The following is a 22,500-nucleotide window of genomic DNA, read 5'->3' on the forward strand; positions in this document are numbered from 1 at the left end:
TTTAGTTGAATGAATTGACCCCAGGACTATTTTTTAAAGCCTGGTACTTATACCATCGGTCTTTTATGCCAAACCACTAAGTTATGTGGGTGTAAAGACACCGGCACTTGCTGTCAAGGTGGAGTGGTGGACACGGACACGGACACATACACACACACATATACAACAGGCTTCTTTCAATTTCTGTCTACCAAATCCATTCACAAGGTTTTGGTCAGCCCAAGGCTTTAGTAAAAGACACTTGCCCAAGGTGCTTCATGGTGGGAATGATCCTGGAACCATGTGGTTGAGGAATGAACTTTGTACCACACAGCTATGCCTGACAATTACTGGCATTTACTTATTTATTCTTCGAGAGTTTGAATGGTAGCGTACTTTAATAGATTTTGAGTACAGAACCAAAGGACAGTTGAAACAAGGTGTTTGACATGTCCAAGATGTAGCACAGGGTGAAGTGGGTGTAAGGCATGCAGACCATAAAGGGTGACCAGTTCATATGCAAGTGTTTGCTGCAAGCAAAGGTATGTTACATTTAAAGAAGCAGGCAGCCAAAAATCCATACTACACCATGGGGCTTGTCTTTATTTTGTTTTTTTATTTATTTAATTTTTTATTTTTATTTTATCTAGTTTCAGCTCACGAGCTGTGGCCATGCTGGGGCACCGCCATTTATATTACTTTTAACTTTTTTATATCAAAACTAATTTTTAAAAACATTTTCTGTTATGTTGTATTTAACTTACAATGTTTCGAAAACTTCATATGCTAATTGTTAAAAATATAACATTAATATTGATGTGGTCTCTTTTATCCCTAGTTATTGTTGACCACTTATCCAGAAAGACAGCATCATGGAGTGTCACATATTCTGTTCATTCACCTTGAAGAAATGTTATCCCATCTTACAACAGTGAATCTTTGTCAGCTTAATCTAAGGTAAATTTGTTACGTTTCTGCATTTTCACAACTAAATTTTTAATTTTCTTCTGAGAAAAAAAAAACTGTTTCTTTGGAATCCTAAGCCATTTGCTTCTGGCAGTTTACTTTATTTGTTATTTTTTCATTATCATTGCTTTTTTTCTTAAGGTAGTGAGCTGGCGGAATAGTTAGCATGCCATGCAAAATGCTGAACGGCATTTCATCCTTCTGTAAATTCTGAGTTCAAATTCCTCTGAGGTTGACTTTGCTTTTCGTCCTTTCGGAGTCAATAAATTAAGTACCAGTGAAGCATTGGGATTGATGTTATATAGGCGCAGGAGTGGCTGTGTGGTAAGTAGCTTGCTAACCAACCACATGGTTCCAGGTTCAGTCCCACTGCGTGGCATCTTGGGCAAGTGTCTTCTGCTATAGCCCCGGGCCGACCAATGCCTTGTGAGTGGATTTGGTGGACGGAAACTGAAAGAAGCCTGTCGTATATATGTATATTTATATATGTGTGTGTTTGTGTGTCTGTGTTTGTCCCCCTAGCATTGCTTGACAACCGATGCTGGTGTGTTTAGTCCCGTCACTTAGCGTTCGGCAAAAGAGACCGATAGAATAAGTACTGGGCTTACAAAAGAATAAGTCCCGGGGTCGAGTTGCTCGATTAAAAAAGGCGGTGCTCCAGCATGGCCTCAGTCAAATGACTGAAACAAGTAAAAGAGAGCAGAGTAGTCCAAAATTTCAGACCTTGTGCCTATAGTAGAAAGGATTATTATAGCTGTTTTTCTTAAGGTGGCGAGCTGCCAGAATTGTTAACATGCCAGCATTTTGTCTAGCTGTAAGTTCTGAGTTCAAATTCCACTGAGATTGACTTTGCCTTTCATCTTTTTGAAGTAAATAAAGCAAGTACCAGTTGAGGCCTGGGGTCAATGTCACTGACTTAACCTCTCCTCACAATTGAATGGCATTGTGCCAAAATTTGAAACCTGTTGTTCTTAAGGTGGTGAGCTGGCAGAATTGTTAGCATGCCAGACAAAATATTTACCAGCATTTCAGCCATCCTTACATTCTGAGTTCAAATTCTGCTATGGTCAACTTTATCTCTCATCCTCTTGAGAGTCGATGAAACAAGTACCATTCATGTACTGGGGTCAATATAATCAACTAGCTCCCTCCCCCAAAATTTCAGGCCTTGTGCCTATAGTAGGAAGGATTATTATAGCTGTTGTTAAGGCAGTGTTCTGGCTGAATTATTAACATCAGACTTCATATTCTGAGTTCAAATCCTACTGATGTCAGCTTTGCTTTTCAGGATTGCTGAAATAAGTACCATTTGTGTGCTAGGATTGATATAATCAACTAGCCTTCTCCTCCTAAATGTCAGGCTTTGTGCCTATAATAGAAAGGATTATTATATTATTATTATTATTATTATTATTATTATTATTATTATTATTGAGTGAGAGAGCAGTGCATGCCATCGAAGTGACACTGGGGTAAAATATACGAAGCCCAGTATTCCCATCATGACTACCCGTCTGATAAGGGTACACCAGGCACATGCATCACTACCATATGTGCGCGACATAGTGATCTCATATCAAGATAAACAGCACATGACCTTGCAGGTGGGGCCCAGTTAGAATTTTCTTCTGGTCGAGTAGCCCATCCTGCTCAAAAGGTCCCTGAATAAGGGTTGTTTAAGGATGTTGAACGAACCACCCATGTTTTCAAAGGTGAATTATTCAAACCCCAAAGAATCCCTCTCAACACATGGCTATGATGCTCCCCCACTACTTCTGCTCGTGATCAGAGATGCACATATCGTCAGCCACCAAGGGACATGCTCAACTGGTTAAGGTCAAACAACTGACAAGCAAATCTGTGGTATTGAGCAGAATATTTGCTGTAGCCCATCTTTTATACCAAGACAAAACAATGTACATGATGACACTTCCAATCAGTTAAGATCAGAAACCATGAGAGCCACTGCCTGGTACTGCATCAGGGCTATTATTATTATTATTATTATTATTAAAGGCGGTGAGCTGGTAGAATCATTAGCATGTTGGGTGAAATGCTTAGCAGTATTTTTGTCTGCCACTATGTTTTGAGTTCAAATTCCACCAAGGTCAACTTTGCCTTTCATCCTTTCGGGGTCAATAAATTAAGTACCAATGAAACATTGGAGTCGATGAAATCGACTAGTCTCCTCCCCCAAAATTTCAGGCCTTGTACCTTTAGTGGAAAGGATTATCATTATTATTATTGTTATTGCGGAAGGTGTTTATAAGCCATTTAAGAAACACACAAAACCGTTAGATTCACTTCAACATTTAATTTTATTGCCAAAATATTTTTGTCACGACCTGTTCACTGACAAAATTCCATGCTGCAGCATGGAATTTTGTCAGTGAACAGGTCGTGACAAAAATATTTTGGCAAATAAAATTTAAATGTTGAAGTGAATCTAACGGTTTTTGTGTGTTTCTTAAATGGCTTATAAACACCTTCCATGCTGCAATTGTTTTCGTTCCTGCACACAATCTCAGATCAGGTCACTTGCTATGCAAGTACATCTCTGTAATTATTATTATTATTATTATTATTATTATTATTATTATTATCATTATTATTATTATTATTATTATTATTATTATTATTATTATCATTATTACCTTAATATTTATCAAATATATATCAAGGATGTAATCAACTAACCCCCTCCCCTAGAATTGATGGTCTTGTGCCAAAATTTGAAACAGTTCTTATACCTGTTGTTCTGTGAAGTTCAAGACAAATTCTTGTCGTGGTAGGCTATATTTAATTGAATTGATTGCAGTATTTTTCTGGTACTTGCACTAGTGACTGGAGGAGAATGAAAAGCAAAGATGATCTCAGCTAAATTTGATTTCCTAATCTACCAGGCTGAAATGTGTACTTTGGAAAATATCCAGTCTGGTACTTCGTTTTTTTGTTTCTGTCATCATCACCGTCCTTGTAATTTTTAGAAATTTTATCAATTTTTATAAATATTTCATATGGTTGTTGTGTATAAAATTGAGAAAAATCAGAAGAACTATTTTGAATTTGACAAATTTTATAGAAATAAATGCTTATAACAAAAAGTGTTGTATCACTCTCTACATTCTTCCAACATATATGCCACAGGAACTAGTACAGCCTCTTCCATGCTTATTCTTATCCTTCTTTTATCTGAGTTTAATATTTGCCTGTTTCCATCTGACAGGTCCAGAGTGCCTCTGACTATATTTGTCACTGTATTTGACTATGTATTGTAAATGTTGCATGTGTGTGTGTGTGTGGAGAAAGAGAGAGAGAGAGAATCTTCTTGACATCTTTTGTCCCTAGCAGCAAAAACTTCATCTACTAATCAGGTGCAGATTGTGAAGAAACTAAAATCCTTAGTTTTTTAGCATTTTTTTTTCAAGAAATTTGCTGTAATTTATTACCAATTTATGATCAACTAGGCACAAAAAAGGCAATACTTTTAAAAATTATATTTCATTCACATTATCACTGCCTGTGAAAGGCAACAAGCTGGCAGAAACATTAGCACACCGGGCGAAATGCTTAGCAATATTTCATCTGTCTTTACATTCTGAGTTCAAATTCTGCTGAGGTTGACTTTGCCTTTCATCCTTTCAGGGTCAATAAAGTTATCATCATCATCATCACTATTACTTATACAACTATTTCCACTGTTATCTTTGCCCCTATTGACATCATCATCAATATCATTATCATTACCATCATTAATATAATGATCATGTTGGCAATAAAATAACAACAACAATAATATATTTTAGACAGCTGAGAATTATGGCTTATATTCCAGATGATTATTAAGATTGATTGATTGCGATGTCAAAGCATGAAATAATTTAGCATATTTTTGTCTTTTGTGAATTGTGAAAAATTATTCTGAGGATGAGGAACTGTACCCATGTGCTTTGCATGCCTCCCTCGTAATGATGAGAATGATCTGTAGATCAATGTCTTCTGAGAACATAAAGGCTAGAAAGGAATTCTGGAGAACTGCGAATTTGAGGAAGAAGGAGTTGTTTTCACGGTGGGATTGAGGGTGAAGTCACGTTGTAGGGATAGTAACAAGAAGAAAGATGGGTGTTTGGGGTGAGCATGAGTGAAGTGAAGCAGATACTAATAAAGTAGTGATAGAATTAATAGAGGAAAGAAAGAGTACAGCTGTTAGTCTGTGATTGTGTTGAGTTGGTTGATGAAGGTTTTACCTATTAACCAAATGGCTTCCATTTTTATGTGATCCTGACTATTTGCTCAAAATTCATCGAAAAATTGTGAAATGAAATCTTTTCAAAAAATTATTTATTGTATAAAAATATTTTTCGTTTAATTTCCTACAATTATAAGGACTAAAACTATATCTTACATCATTCATTTCATTAACAAAATTATAATTTAACAATTAACCCTTTCATTACCGTATTTATTTTGAGACGTTCTGTGTTTCATTCAATTAATTTTATACATAACAAAGAATTTAGTAAAAGAACTTAGTTATCATTAAGCTAGTGTTAGAAACATAAATTGTGACTAAGGTTTGATGGAAGATTTTAATTCAAAACTCATGAAAACAAGACATTTGTACTACAGAGCCACAGCCGGTTTCAGCCGGGTTGGTAACGAAAGGGTTAAAGGGGATACATAGAATTACCAAGAATGAAAATACTTTATTACTACATTTACATTTAAGTATTTCTTTATAAAATGTTCATTTTCTCTTTTGTCTTTCATTCTGAGGGCTAATAGCAATATTTTATGTGATGCTTCAAATATATCATTCCGTAATCAAGTGGAGTATCAACCAAGAGGTATGGTTTTGGTTCATTGATGAAACCGTTATATTTCATTCACATTATCACTGCCTGTGAAAGGCAACAAGCTGACAGAAACGTTAGCACACCAGGCGAAACGTTTAGCAGTATTTCATCTGTCTTTACATTCTGAGTTCAAATTCTGCTGAGGTTGACTTTGCCTTTCATCCTTTCAGGGTCAATAAATTAAGTACCAGTTGCATACTAGGGTCAATGTAATTGACTGGCCCCCTCCCCCAAAATTTTGGGCCTTGTGCCTTGAGTAGAAAAGAATATTAGTATTGTCTTCAAGGTGGTAAGCTGGCAGAAACATTAGCATGCCAGGTGAAATGCTTAGCAGTATTTCGTCTGTCTTTATGTTCTGAGTTCAAATTCCGCAGACGTCAACTTTGCTTTTCATCCTTTTGGGGTCAGTAAATCAAGCACCAGTTGCAAACTGGATCGATCTAATCGACTGGCCCCCTCCCCCCAAATTTCGGGCCTTGTGCCTAGAGTTAGAAAAGATTATCATTACCTGTAGAAAACAGCGTGAATTTCTTGTAATTTTATTGCTCCTCTGCTCTCTACCTGTTGTTTGTGTCTATTGAAAAGATCAATATAGTCTTCTAGATATTTGCATTGTTGATGAAGCTCTTTGAATAAAATTGAACTGATTCTTTTTCAAATACTCTGCTTTTCTACACAATATCAATTTTGAGAATGAAAACAAAAACTTACTGGTCAAAGTAAACTAATGTGCTGCTGTTTTGTTATGTGGTTTTTTTCTACTTTTACACATGTAAACACACACAGACACACACATTTACATATGCATATCATCATCATCATCATCATCGTTTAACGTCCGTTTTCCATGCTAGCATGGGTTGGACGGTTCAACTGGGGTCTGGGAAGCCAAGAGGCTGTGCCAGGCCCAGTCTGATCTGGCAGTGTTTCTACAGTTGGATGCCCTTCCTAACGCCAAAACACATATATTGTCATAACTGTCATCGTCATCACTTTTCCATGCTTGCATGGGTCACATGAAATTCATTGACACAGATTTTCTACAACTGGATGCTATTCCTGTTGCCAACTCTCGCCTATGGCTGAACATATTTTCACAAAAGACTGGAAAAAAAGGTCACTGCTTGTATGATGGTGAAGCTTACAACTATCACACAACGTCAAGACAGGGAGACAAACATAGTCACGTACACACACACACACACACACAACACACAAACACACACAACAACAATAACCTAACCACTAGGCTATATGCTCTCACACACATACACACACACACATGCGTACATGATATGCTGTTGTGCACAACATGTTACCAGTGAATTTTGGGCTCAGTTATCAGTCCTACATTAAATTCCTATATTCTCTTACAATAAGGATCCAATCATTGCCTCTGAGCAAAGGCAAATTTCAAGCCACATTACATAGTGAGAAATGTGCACAGGAAATGTATCTGATATTCATGTCTTTATGTCTACCATATGTTTTGGAGTTAACCTCATATCTTCAGTGTTTATTGCTAACCAACAGAAGATATGGGGTAAGCATATTAATATCAAATGTTTACTGCATTTACTTCTGTATATCATCATCATCACCATCACCATCATCATCATCCTCATCATCCTCATCATGATCATCATCATCATGATCATCATTTTAACATCTATTCATGCCTTCATAGGTCAGGCAGAGCTTATTGAGGTAGAATCTCTATGGCTGGATGCCCTTTCATGGGAAATATTACCTTGCTTGGAAACCAGTGAGGGTTGGTCACAGGTAGAAAGGCAGGTGGGCAAGCAGATAGACAGGCAGTTGTTCCAGCACAGTCGCAGCCATTAAGCTGGAATTAGTAAAAGAATAAAAGTTAGTGTAGTAATTATTGTAAAATAGAAGTCCCTCACAAATAACAAATAAAGTATATTGATTTATAGGAAGGTATGTGTTTGAAAATATATAGATACACAAGCATTGAGGACAAGTATATTCAGGGTATGATATTTGGGCTTATGATGTTAAATATGGAATATGTGTGGTGTTCTGAGTATAATATGATAACTGGTATATATATATATATATATATATATATATATATATATAAGGCGAGTGGCAGAAACGTTAGCACACTGGACGAAATGCTTAGCGGTATTTCGTCTGTGTTACGTTGTGAGTTCAAATTCTGCCGAGGTCGACTTTGCCTTTCATCCTTTCGGGGTCGATAAATAAAGTACCAGTTACGCACTGGGATCGATGTAATCGACTTAATACCTATGTCTGTCCTTGTTTGTCCCCTATTGTGGGTAATAAAGAAATAGGTATAGAATGGGATCGATGCTATAAGATGCTGGCTATTGGCATCGAAACATGTGATATTGAATATACAACATGGGAAGAGAGCATTGTAGGGGGGGTTCTAAATATATGGGTACTGGATGTTGTCAATGTTAGTTGGTTTTAGGTACCAGGCCAGACAGACGGTGTTGTTTGATGGCTATTATTAAGTTATTGAGTTGTACTTTGGCCAACACATGCAAAAAAGATTAATTCAGATTTTTAGTTCAAGTTGGATTCAGGATATAGCCAACTTCTCTGCAGTACATAAGCTGCAATGTTCGTTCTGTTTTTGTAAAAGTAGTATGGTAGATGCTTTTACAGCATCTATGATACTCTGCTTCAATTGGCATTTTGTTGGTCTTTAAGTGACCATATCTATTTAGACAAGCTGGCACCTGCTCTTTTGTTGCTTTTTCAAAAGACATGTAAGTAGAATTTAGATTTGAACCCTAGTATTTTGTATAGTGTTTTGTATTGTTTATATAGAGATCTAGGTTACTTGTGTTTGTTTATGTACAGGATTTTGGCCTTGAAGCAACTTATTTTCCCTGCATCATTATAATATTGATAAATGTGATTTCATTCATGGTCATACCATAAAAGCATATAATTTAAATTGAAATTTATTTAATGAATAAAATGTTAAATCTTTGGTTATTTTGCTAATTTCAAATTTGGGAAAAAAATCACCCAATATATCTTGACCATGCTGACCATGCTTAATTGTTGCTTTATTATATATCTATTCGTTTATAAATTATTCTGTCTTGAATTGCTGCAATAAATATCACTTCATACTGCTTTATTCTGGTTTCTTCTTGCCTACATTGACCCCATCAATTTTAATATAAAATGTCCATTTATTTAATCCTTCCCTTTCAGTTTACTATCACTTTATCATCTCCAGTCTTGAACAATTCTTTTACCACCTTAACCCTTTTGATACCAACCTGGCTGAAACCGGCTCTGGCTCTGATTATAAATGTCTTGTTTTCATAAGTTTTGAATTAAAATCTTCCACCAAACCTTAGTCAGAATTTATGTTCCTAACACTAGCTGAATGACAACTAAGTTATTTTACTAAGTTCTTTGTTATATTTAAAGTAATTGAAAGAAACACAGAGCACCTCAACAGAAATATGGTAACAAAAGGGTTAATAGCATGTGAAAGTTTATTAAATAATGTTACTTATGAATATTCACTAAAGTTTATTAAATAATGTTACTTATGAATATTCACTAAAAAAAAAGCATTAATTTGTAATACATTTGAATAGATGTTGTAGAATAATAAAACAAACAGTTAAAATATAATTTTAACTAGCAGTATCGCCCGGCGCTGCTCGGGTTTGTAAGGGAAATAACTATATAAGCATTTTTAGAGAGTTATAGCCAAAAAATAGCAAAAAAATGCATTAAAAATAGAAAAAAAATTATGGTAAATTTTTTTTTAAATCGTTGACTCATCGTAGACATTTTTAGAGAGTTACTTCCCTTATATAATAGCAAAAAAATGCATTAAAACGGAAAAAAAATTATGGTAAATTTTTTTTTAAATCGTAGACTCATCGTAGACGCGCGCTAATACCCAGAAGGGCTCGATATGAATCACGACTATAAGATACCCGGTTTTGGTTAAACTGCACCGCAAAATGTGGGAGTAGTTAGGAATCTAAATCGTAGGAGACAGACACACAACTTGACTTTTATATATAAAGATATAAAGATTAGACAAGATCATATTAGAAGCATACTGTGATTTTAGAATGAATTGTTTCATTGAAAATCTATTGTTTGATTTATAGGGGAATTACATGGTATGAATCTACCACCATATCAAACTCTTGTGCATCGTTGAGCATCAATAATTTTGTCATTAGAGCATTGTTCTGAATCCACAAAAGTATTTAGTTCACCCTCTAAGTTTTCAGCTCAGATTCTGCTGAAACTAACTGTGATTTTCATCCTTTTAGGATTACCAAAATAAGATACAATAATAATTTTGTGGATGTATCATTAACTATAGTCCTTACTCCTAAAGTTGGCATTAAAGATGATGCTGATACATTTACATTGCACAGCTCTCTTTTACTCTTTTTTACTATTTTACTTGTTTCAGTCATTTGACTGCGGCCATGCTGGAGCACCGCCTTTAGTCGAGCAACTCGACCCCGGGGACATATTCTTTGTAAGCCCAGTACTTATTCTATCGGTCTCTTTTTGCCGAACCGCTAAGTGACGGGGACATAAACACACCAGCATCGGTTGTCAAGCAATGCTAGGGGGACAGACACAGACACACAAACATACATGCATACATATATATATACATACATATATACGACGGGCTTCTTTCAGTTTCTGTCTACCAAATCCACTCACAAGGCTTTGGTCAGCCCGAGGCTATAATAGAAGACACTTGCCCAAGGTGTCACGCAGTAGGACTGAACCCGGAACCATGTGGTTGGTAGGCAAGCTACTTACCACACAGCCACTCCTGCTGTTAGTGAAACAAAATGTTGTGCCAAAGTATTGTACAGTTGCATAAAAAGCTAAGAGTGTATATTATTTTAGAATTAGTCCTTGAAAAAGAAACATTTTATCTGGTGATGGAGCATTCCATATTTTGAGGATATAGTGTTTCCTACGTTGTTTTCTAAGAGTATCACATTTTATTAAATATGTGTGAAAACTGAAGCAGTTCCTGGAAATAGATTGGAAGAGATCAATCAACCAAGAAGGAATCAAGTACTTAATATTCATATAGATCAATACAAAATTTTTTAAACTTGTGTATGTTCTGTTACTGACAGCCAATATTGACTGAGTGATATATGGAAGGAGGGGGTATTATGATTAAAGATGTTGGCAACAATACAAGTACAACGGTTTCAAAGTTTTGCATCTTGCGCTTAAGACATTAATTTTATAACTTTATACTTCCCTAACCTTTGTTGGTGGTTGTTTTTGTTTTCTGGAAATAAAGAAAGCACATTCAATTTCAGCTTATTTCACTCAATTTTCCCAGCATCAAGTTTTAAAGGAATGAAATGCAAATGTTACTAAACAATCTTGCTCTTTGTTTAAAAATATGAAACAACATTTTCCTTTATATGTCTTTGATATCTTTTTCTCATAAGAAGCAACTAATGTTTGAACAAATATTGATTATTTAATTACAAGATTAGATTTATATTATAACGATGGCTTTTCTTTTTTTTTCCTTTTAGTTCTATGCATTTGCTAATTCATTTCAGTGACAATTGAGACATTAAAGGAAGAAATTACCTTTCATCTTTTACCTGTTTTAAGTCATTGGATTGTGGTCATACTGGAGCTTAGTTGAAGGGTTTAGTAGAACAAATCGACCCTGTACTTACAGGTTTTCTTTTTAAGTCTGATATTTATTCTATCAGTCTTTTTTGCCAAACCACTAGTTACAAGGACATAAACAAACCAACACAGACACAAACACACACACACACACACACACACACATTCTCTCTCTCTTTTTTCCTCTCTATCAAAGAGAATAGGCTCAAAATGTCAAAGACTTTTCCATTCTTCCCAAGCATCAAACTAATACACTTTCTTGTTCCTTCATCTATCTTCATCTTTTGTTTTCTTTAAATTTGAATTATATATATATATATATATATAATATATATATATCATCATCATCATCATCATCATCGTTTAACGTCCGCTTTCCATGCTAGCATGGGTTGGACAGTTCAACAGGAGTCTGGGAAGCCAGGAGGCTGCGCCAGGCCCAGTCTGATCTGACAGTGTTTCTACAGCTGGATGCCCTTCCTAACGCCAACCACTCCGAGAGTGTAGTGGGTGCTTTTTACGTGCCACCTGCACAGGTGCCAGACGAGGCTGGCAAACAGCCACGATCGGATGGTGCTTTTTACGTGCCACCGGCACGAAGGCCAATATATTTACAGGGTGCGATGGGTAAATTGTTGCCATTTTATATTTTTATATTTTTAATTTTGTGGATGTGCATTTCTTTTTTTGATTTTGTCAACTACACAGTGTAGTAGGGTCAGTTGGGCACCATCTGTGAAAAAAAACACCATCATAATGCAATTCACTCTGCCAGGAATTTCGAAATGACATGCTGTACTGCTTGGCATTCGCACTGGAAACTCCAATACGAACATTTCAGAGTGTTTGGGTGTCAACTTGAGGACAGTGCAATCTGAGGACATGTACTGAGAGTGATAAAAATCAAACATCCAGTCAACATCATGGTGTTTAGAGTGATCACTTGTGATGGGGACATTATGCCTCCATTCATCTTCCCACATGGCCTTGGACTCAATATAGAGGCCTACTCAAGTGCCTGAAGGAGGTAGTGCTGCCCTGGGTCAAGAGGGTGGCTGCTGGAAGACCATATGTCTAGTAACAAAGCTCTGCAAGCAGGAGAACCCAGCCGTGACAGTCAGACAATTTCTGCGACCACATCACCCCTAAGATCTGGCCACCTAACTACCCATACCGCAACCCCCTTGATTATTATGTGTGGGGCACAGTTGAGTGAGGGACTAACAAAACTCTTTGTAACATCAAAGATGAACTGAAGGCAGCATTCACCAACTTAAACAAGGAGACCAGAAGAGTTGCCGCAGATTCCAAAATCATTTGGTGGCCGTGGTTGAAGCCAATAGCAGTTTTATTGAATAAATTTTCTCTTTAGTATTTCAAGATATTTTTATGTAATTTTGGTAAATATATCTGTTAAAATGAGTTGTCAGTGTTATTATAATTTTTGCATAATTTAGGATGACAGTTTATTCAACACGCCCTGTATGTATGTGTGTATATATATATATATATATATCATCATCATCATCATCATCATTTAGCGTATATTTTCCATGCTAGCATGGGTTGGACGGTTCAACTGGGGTCTGTGAAGCTGGAAGGCTTCATCAGGCCCAGTCAGATCTGGCAGTGTTTCTACGGCTGGATGCCCTTCCTAATGCCAACCACTCCTTGAGTGTAGTGGGTGCTTTTTACGTGCCACCCGCACAGGTGCCAGACAGAGCTGGCAAACGGCCACGAACGGATGGTGCTTTTACATGTCACCGGCACGGGGGCCAGGCGAGGCTGGCAACGGACACGAACGGATGATGCTTTTACGTGCCACCAACACGGGGGCCAGACAGAGCTGGCAAACGGCCACGAAACGGATGGTGCTTTTACGTGTCACCGGCACAGGGGCCAGGCGAGGCTGGCAACGGACATGAACGGATAGTGCTTTTACGTGCCACCAACACGGTGGCCAGACAGAGCTGGCAAACGGCCACGAACAGATGGTGCTTTTACGTATATATATATATATGTATGCATGAACCATTGAACACTAAGTTAAGAGAGAAAATAATTCTAAGAGGAATTGACTTTAATGTATAAGAAGGAATACTTCACTGGTTCAGACATTTAAGGAGTATGAAAGATGACAGTTGGGTAAAGAGGTGCTTAACAACCTAAATGAAAGGAACCTGTGGAAGAGAAAGGTCAGGGAAGAAAAGGTCAAGGTAGATCTTTGGATGTCCAGCCTCATAAAGGAGATGACAAGGGACCACTAAAAAATGGCAATACACTATGCTAGAAAAACCCATTCAATATATGAAAGTATAAAAACATGGATTTATAATTATGAGAATGATGATATTTACACTATGTCTATACCTTTCTCTCACTCTCTGTATATACATATGCCAGGGAACATGGCTCAGTGGTTCAATCATTGGCTTACAATCATGAGGTTGTGAGTTTGATTCCTGGATCAGACTGTGTTGTATCCTTGAGACATGTTGCTCCATACAGCTGTAGAAATGAGTTGCAACATCACTGGTGCCAAGCTGTATCAACTTTTGACTTTCCCTTGGACAACATCGGTGGCGTGGAGAGGGGAGACTGGTATGTATGGGCAACTACTGGTCTTCCACAAACAACCTTGTCCAAACTTCTGCCTCGAAGAGGAACTTTCTAGGTGCAATCTCAAGATCAATTGTGACTGAAGGGGGTCTTTTCCCCTTTACCTTTTTTATGTCATGGGGAAATATTACCTTGCTTGGAAACAAGTGAAGCTTCATGACAATAGGAACATCCAGCCATAGAAAGTTTGTCTTGATGAATTTCACCCAATCTGTGCCAGCAAATTCACTCGCAAAGCATTGTTGAGCCAGTGGTTGTTTTAGAAAATACTTGCCCAAGGTGTTGCACAGTGGGACTGAACCTGAAACTATATGGTTGCAAAGTGAATTTCTTAACCATTCGGGCCATGTCTATGATAATCGAGTGCCTTCACACATTCACCAACACACAGACATACATGTTCACAAGAGTCAGTTGAATCAAAAATATATATATATTTATATATATAACACAAATACATAACATTTTGGTCATTCTTTACAATTTAAATCAAAGATAACCTTTCATTATTTTACCCCAACAAACTCAATGCTAGTTGGCAAATGACAAAGTAATAGTTTGTAGCTGAAAAAAAAAACCTACAACCTACATGACTTTTGGATCAATATTCATGCTTCTATGTATTTAGAGCAATGAAGTAGTTCAACAGCATTTCAGGTAATTATACAGTACTCATTAGGACACCATTGCTCATGCTTTGACTGAGAGAGCCTTAACCCTTCGCCAGTCCAAAGCATTTTTCATAGGTTTGTCCTAAATGTCCATGCTTGTTTTCACACTTTTAGCTCTTGTTTCATATGTCCTGAGTAATATAAAATTTTCCTTTCATAAGACCCAGGTTATTCTGGTGGTTAAAAAAAAATTAGGAATGTGTATCATATGTGATGCATGAACACCAGAGAAAAATATCCCTGTGTATCACATGTGATACACAGGACAAGTGAAGGGTCAAAAGGTTGCCTAAACAGTGTTTTCCTTTTCGTCATCAGCTCAGAAACATAAGTAGGATGATTAAGGCACCAGAATGCTTACAATATTTAGTTATGAATCTTTACATTCTGAGTTTGAAAGCTGCTAATATCTATTTCTTTATTACCCACAAGGGGCTAAACACAGAGGGGACAAACAAGGACAGACATAGGTATTAAGTCGATTACATCGACCCCAGTGCGTAACTGGTACTTAATTTATCGACCCCGAAAGGATGAAAGGCAAAGTTGACCTCGGTGGAATTTGAACTCAGAACGTAACGAGAGACGAAATACCTATTTCTTTATTACCCACAAGGGGCTAAACACAGAGGGGACAAACAAGGACAGACATAGGTATTAAGTCGATTACATCGACCCCAGTGCGTAACTGGTACTTAATTTATCGACCCCGAAAGGATGAAAGGCAAAGTTGACCTCGGCGGAATTTGAACTCAGAACGTAACGACAGACGAAATACCTATTTCTTTATTACCCACAAGGGGCTAAACACAGAGGGGACAAACAAGGACAGACATAGGTATTAAGTCGATTACATCGACCCCAGTGCGTAACTGGTACTTAATTTATCGACCCCGAAAGGATGAAAGGCAAAGTTGACCTCGGCGGAATTTGAACTCAGAACGTAACGACAGACGAAATACCGCTAAGCATTTCGCCCGGCTCGCTAACATTTCTACCAGCTCGCCGCCTACCAGCTCGCCGCCTACCAGCTCGCTGCTAATATCACCTTCACCTGTGATCCTTCAGTGGTCAATAGAGTAAAGTATCAGACAAATACCAAAGTTGATTTAATCTAAGATGTGAATAAAATTATATTATGCGAAGTAGAGCTTCAGCAACATTCATGGATAGGCGCAGGAGTGGCTGTGTGGTAAGTAGCTTGCTAACCAACCACATGGTTCCGGGTTTAGTCCCACTGCGTGGCATCTTGGGCAAGTGTCTTCTGCTATAGCCCTGGGCCGACCAAAGCCTTGTGAGTGGATTTGGTAGACGGAAACTGAACGAAGCCTGTCGTGTATATGTATATATATGTATGTGTGTGTGTGTTTGTCCCCCTAGCATTGCTTGACAACCGATGCTAGTATGTTTACATCCCCCGTCACTTAGCGGTTCGACAAAAGAGACCGATAGAATAAGTACTGGGCTTACTAAGAATAAGTCTCGGGGTCGATTTGCTCGACTAAAGGCGGTGCTCCAGCATGGCCGCAGTCAAATGACTGAAACAAGTAAAAGAGTAAAAGAGTAAAGAGTAAAGGAACTGGAGCAAGATTTCTTGAGAAAACAGCTTAGTTGCTGAGCGTTGATATTGCTATTGGATGTAACTAGACTTGTATAAGAAGGAATCACTTGATGAACTCATTTTTGGAAAAGATAAACACAATGTGAAGACAGGGTTCATAGAGTAGCATTCTTGTTATAACAGGAATTAAGAAATAACTGCCAGATCTGTAAAGGGGGACTGGATTCTATTTTGACAATCAAGCAAATGGGAGGTAGGCAGAATTATGTACTTTACTCAGGGTACAGCATAATAGTTTCAAGAACCAATATAATCCTTTCTGCTATAGGCACAAGGCTAGAAATTTTGGGGGAGGGGTTTGTTTCATTACTGGCATCTCGTCAGTTATTAAGACAAACAAAAACACTATGAAAATGACCATTAAACAAAGGGAAATTACTATGTAAATGACTGTTAAATAAAGGGAAAAACCCAAAGGGGAGAACGTAAAGAACGCTCATAGAATTTGCGTATGCACGCATGTACATATATACACATGTGTGCATGCACACCCACGTACATGTGACTATATGCATATGCTCACTCACACTCATGTGAAACACATACACGCATACCCACACACATGCCTATATGTGCACATATATATACAACCATACACATGTACATATATACATATCTGCGCACACACACACACACACATACACGCACAATTATATTCATATACACGTGTAAATATGCATATGCTATATATGCATATGCTTACTCACACTCGCATGAAACACATACATGCACACCCACACCTATATGTATATATATGCAACCATATACATGTACACATATACATACCCGCACACATGCACACACACACACGTATATATACCCATACATACATATATGCTCATATACACATCTACATATGCACATGCACAAAAAAAATGCAGGGGGAAAGGTAATATACAGAAAAAAATATGTAAAAATATATAAAGCAATAAAGATATCTAAAACTATAAAATTATGTAAAAATATATATATATAAAAATAGAGAAAGATAAAATGCTTATACGTGGACACAGTATAAAAATCAGGCTCTATCTGTGATCTTGGGGGGACAAAAAAAACGTAACAAATATTTAGCCATATGTGGACATGATCCAAAAAGTTCAGTTCTTGAATTTAGACATGTAGTAGGGTCTAAGCTGCTTTTCCAGGTGAGCCATCTTTCCATTTCACAAAGACCGCACTTTCCACTGCCGTTGGTGTAAGGCTTACAGTTGGCTAAGATCTTCCAATGGATGTTGTAATTGACACCTTTTTTCTTTTAAGGACCATATATGACTGGATAATTTGCTTTTCTTTTATCCCAGTGTCTAAAGCTCAAGGTGTGATTGTTGAACCTGGCTTTAAAATTCCCCTCAGTGAGACCCACATATTTCTTTGACAAAACAGAGACCTTTGGAAATATGCTGTAATTGAGAAGACCCAACAACTAAAGTGAGATTGCAGCCATGCATGTCCGGCCCAGTTAAGAGTATCCCTGGTGCATCGGGCGATATGATATGCTTGAGAAGACCTGTTGAGTCAAGTAAAACCAATATCGTAGCTGTGGCCAGTGCTCTCTGACTGGCTCCTGTGCTGGTAACACATAAAAAGCCTCATCTAAACATGGTTGATGCCAGGTCCACCTGACTGACTCCTGTGCCGGTGCCATGTAAAAAGCACCATCTGAACGTGACTGATGCCAGTACCCACCAACTGGCTCCCGTACTGGTGGTATGTAAAAAGTACCATCCGAATGTGGCTGATGCCAGTACCCACTGACTGGCCCCCATGCCAGTGGCACGTAAAAATCACCCACTATATTCTCGGAGTGGTTGGCGTTAGGAAGGGCATCCAACTGTAGAAACATTGCCAGATCAGATTGGAGCCTGGTGCAGCCTCCTGGCTTTCCAGACCTCAGTCAAACCTTCCAACCCATGCCGGCATGGAAGGTGGACTTTAAATGATGATGATGATGTATATGTGTGTGTGTGTGTGTATATATATAATTTCAGCAAGACAATTAAGATTCAAATGAATTCAAATGAATATGGTACTTAACTTAGATGCACCAGAATTCTTTATGGTATTAACCATAAGATTATGTGGGGTGATTATAACCAAGAAAAAAGCAACAAGAATGGATCAGTAGTTTGTACTAAACTACTGATCCATTCTTGTTGCTTTTTTCTTGGTTATATATATATATATGTGTGTGGTGTGTGTGTGTGTGTGTGTGTGTGTGTATGTGTATGTATGTGTATATATGTGTGTGTATGTGTGTGGGTATATATATGTGTGTGTGTGTGTGTGTTTTACTGAGAAGTAATGCATTGCACCAGGTTTTTCATCTCAAGCTACACACAACACTCTGCCCCCAATCCTTGTTAAAGAACCTACATAAGCACAAACTATATATATATATATATATATATTCAGGTATTCTTCAGAGAGGTATAATTTTAACTTCTCTTTCATGTTCACTCTTTCTTTATCATTTCGAACAACATACAACACTACATCAATGGTATCACTTTTCGTTACTTCACCCTATTTTTATTGCAGTGTCCAGATTTGACAAAACCATTTCCCCCCCAAAATTTAATATAAAGTGATAACAAAACAAAAAGAAAACCCATCTAATTTCATCCACCTTGATTAGGCATCCTAAAATTAATTGGAGATGCAATCATTCTGATTTTGTGTTGGTTGTGTATTACAGGTAGATTTTTTTTTTTTTTAACCCTTTGCTAACTAGTGGCAGTAGTGGTAAATTGTTACATAACTCCATTATTTTATTATGATACCATTGAAGACTTGGTATTATGGTACTGTTTCTAGAAAGGAATACACTAGAGGCCATTGCAAATAATGGAAAATTTGTCAGTTTTAGAATGCTTCTGCTGCTTACAGTAATGAACTAGATCACTACTGTACCTACTTACAGATGAACTTAGTGTCGAGAAATATGTCTTAGACATGGTATGGTGGTGGTGACAATATAAACTACTAAATCCCTTGCTGGTTTTCTGGTAACCTATTGACTCAATCATCTGTGCTCTCCTTTTTGGTTGAATGATACCTTATTTTTATCAACCTTTTTCAACGCTTTGCTTTTCTACTGCATTTAATTGTATTAAGAATAAAAATCTCATTCCTATAAACCAAAGAATTTGTGAGGAAACTGACATTGTTCATAAAAATGACTTCATCCTCATTCTCACATTGAAGAGATTTTATGAGAAAAATTATCAAAATCTTTGGTTCCCATGCTAACATTTTCATTAATATTTTTATTACCTTCTAAAGTTGGCTTTTTAAAATAAAAGACAAATATATAAATAAAAATAAAAATAAAAATAAAAATTGCTGAGAGAGAGAATTACTATATTGTCTGATTACAAATAAACTTTTTTCTAATCTATCAAAATACCATAATTTTATTAATCAAAATATACGATGGGCTATCTGAAGCTGAAATAGGTTTCCTAATTTGATATTTGATTCAATGTTGATGTCATATGATATTTTCCTCGAAGCACTCACTCTGTTGCTTTCGCACTTTGTTAACGTCATCACATCATATACCTGATATTCCTCTCTTTCTCACTCACTTCTTTCACATAGACACTTCTTTCTATCTCCAATTCATACATATACTTATCGATTAATTTGCTTATTTCTAACTACAATTAATATATCATCTGAAATATTTTTATTTCCCCCCCACTTTTTTTTTTTTAATGAAATTTCATAGAATTTTTCGTTTTCTGCACACAGCATTTAGAATGACCTCATAGTTAAAAGGAATTGCTATATAATTTTTAAAATATATTTTGTATTTGATTTTCATCATCATTACATCAATATTTTCATCACCACCTCGAGTTTTGTTTAATGAATGGTACAAATATGGGAAATATTTTTAATTGAACTTTAGATCTATTATTTTTGTTCCTTCTTATGATATTTTATCCTAGAAATCCTTAAAGACCTTAAAATTTTCGATTCTCAGAGGAATATTCTCGTTTCTGTGATATGAATTATAATCTTTCTGGCTTATGTTGGTGTAAAAGTGGGAATTGCTTTCCTAATGAAAATTAAATATTAATGGGTAATTACAATTCCAAATCTATATATCAGAAATAAATTATAATAATTTTGCAATTTTATTATATTTTTAATTTATATTGTATGTCAGCAAACTTCTCAGTTAGATGTGCGATCCTAAAATTTTGGAATTCGTTTCATTTGTAGATTATTCTTCCCTTTTAAGTAATTTTCTGTCAGTTTTATAAGATTTCTACCACATAACGTTTATATTTGTATGTGAGGGTGAAGAATTGTTATTCATTCTTTGTAGGAAAATATTGCTAGTTGTTGCTATGCACCTAGATGCGTGGACGAGATGTTTATATTTATTTCGCTAAAACCATCCTTATTTTTACCAATCAAATAAAATTGTTTTCAGACGTTGAAAAACAAGCAACTCTTTTCTACTAAAAACACAACAGCAAAGAAATTCAATTAATGCAAAATACGGAATGTTTTTGTTGTTTATAACCCCAGGTCATCTCCAATTGAGCAGATATACTAAGACAATCCAGTTGTGCCTGTCTCATATTTTCGTATATCAATCACTATATACTGTGTAAAGAAATCTTTCCCTTTCTAAGACGAGAAGGATGTGACTTGAGGAATATTTTACTACTATTTCTAGCAGATCGAACGACCACGTAGAGGTTCCATGGTCATCTCTGATTGAGCAGATATACTAAGACAATCCAGTTGTGCCCGTCTCATATTTTCGTATATCAATCACTATATACTGTGTAAAGAAATCTTTCCCTTTCTAAGACGGAAGGATGTGACTTGAGGAATATTTTATTACTATTTCTAGCAGATCGAACGACCACGTAGAGGTTCCATGGTCATCTCTGATTGAGCAGATATACTAAGACAATCCAATTGTGCCCGCCTCATATTTTCGTATATCAATCACTATTTACTGTGTAAGGAAATCTTTCCCCGACGGACGGATGTGATTTGAGGAATATTTTATTACTATTTCTAGCAGATCGAACGACCACGTCGAGGTTCCGTGGTTAGTTGTCGGTGATTGCCATAATCGATTTTCCCTTTTTAAGACGGACGGATGTGATTTGAGGAATATTTCATTACTATTTCTAGCAGATCGAACGACCACGTAGAGGTTCCGTGGTTAGTTTATCGGTGAATGCCATAATCGATTTTCCCTTTCTAAGACGGAAGGATGTGACTTGAGGAATATTTTACTACTATTTCTAGCAGATCGAACGACCACGTCGAGGTTCGGTGGTTGGTTGTCGGTGATTGCCATAATCGATTTCTGCGAGATCTGCGTGAAAGACACATCCGTGTTGCTTCCCTTTTCTTTCTTGGTTTTTCCATAACGAAGGATGGCTGCAGATCATGCGGAGCACGACTCCGAAGCGTCCACCAATTAGACGGCTTTAGTAATAATCTGCTTCGTGTTTCCTTTCCTTGCCATATTTTTCATATTTTTTTTTCTTTTCAAACCGCTCTTGTACAGCGCTTTTAGTCAAATGACGATGGCTGGCTTGCAGCTCATACATTGTTTCTGTTTGGCAAGGAAACGTATTTCCGAATATTACATATCAGAGTGAAAGAAGAAGAAGAAGAAAAAACTTAGCAGCAAGAAGGAGAGGGGGAAGGAAAAAGATTAAAAAGAAAAAGAAGCAGAAGAAGGAAAGAGAGAAGAAAAAAGGAAAACGAAAAGGAAAAGAAGCAGAAGCAGAAGGAAAGCAGAGGAAAAAAAAAGTTTAAGTTTGTTGCTGCTGCTGAAATTCTATTTCTATGGCGACATCTAGAATCATAACTGTTGGAAATTTGCTTTACTGAGAATGTTATCGGCTCAAACAGCGAGCGACGAGGTCGTTACAACAACATCTGAATCTGAATCGGTTGCATATGTTTTTATTGTTGCCCTTCTCGGTCAATACTCGGCTGTTTCTCGCCCGCAGAGATCCACACACTGCTCTATCCGCGCCCGCTTTACCTCAATGCTCTTGCCCTTTCTATGGATTTTACTTATGGACACTTTTCTCTAGCAGCTCTGTCGTTTGAGAGATTAATGTTTACA

General features: G+C 36.9%; 1 protein-coding gene across 5 annotated transcripts in view; it reads left to right on the forward strand.

The window, feature by feature from the left end:
* Positions 1-22,500, forward strand: part of LOC115211112 (cAMP-regulated phosphoprotein 21) — a 242,178-nt gene that overhangs the window by 32,828 nt on the left and 186,850 nt on the right. For 2 of the 5 annotated variants that reach the window (XM_029780028.2, XM_029780031.2), the window contains exon 1: positions 21,678-22,500. This exon is cut by the window's right edge. The gene's annotated coding sequence lies outside the window, so the exon portion shown is untranslated. Of the gene's footprint in view, positions 1-817; positions 937-21,677 lie in introns of those variants that run through there. The other 3 variants (XM_029780027.2, XM_029780026.2, XM_029780030.2) reach the window with 3 other exon arrangements.

The sequence above is a fragment of the Octopus sinensis genome, linkage group LG4 (genome assembly GCF_006345805.1).
Source record: "Octopus sinensis linkage group LG4, ASM634580v1, whole genome shotgun sequence".
Lineage (NCBI taxonomy): Eukaryota > Metazoa > Mollusca > Cephalopoda > Octopoda > Octopodidae > Octopus > Octopus sinensis.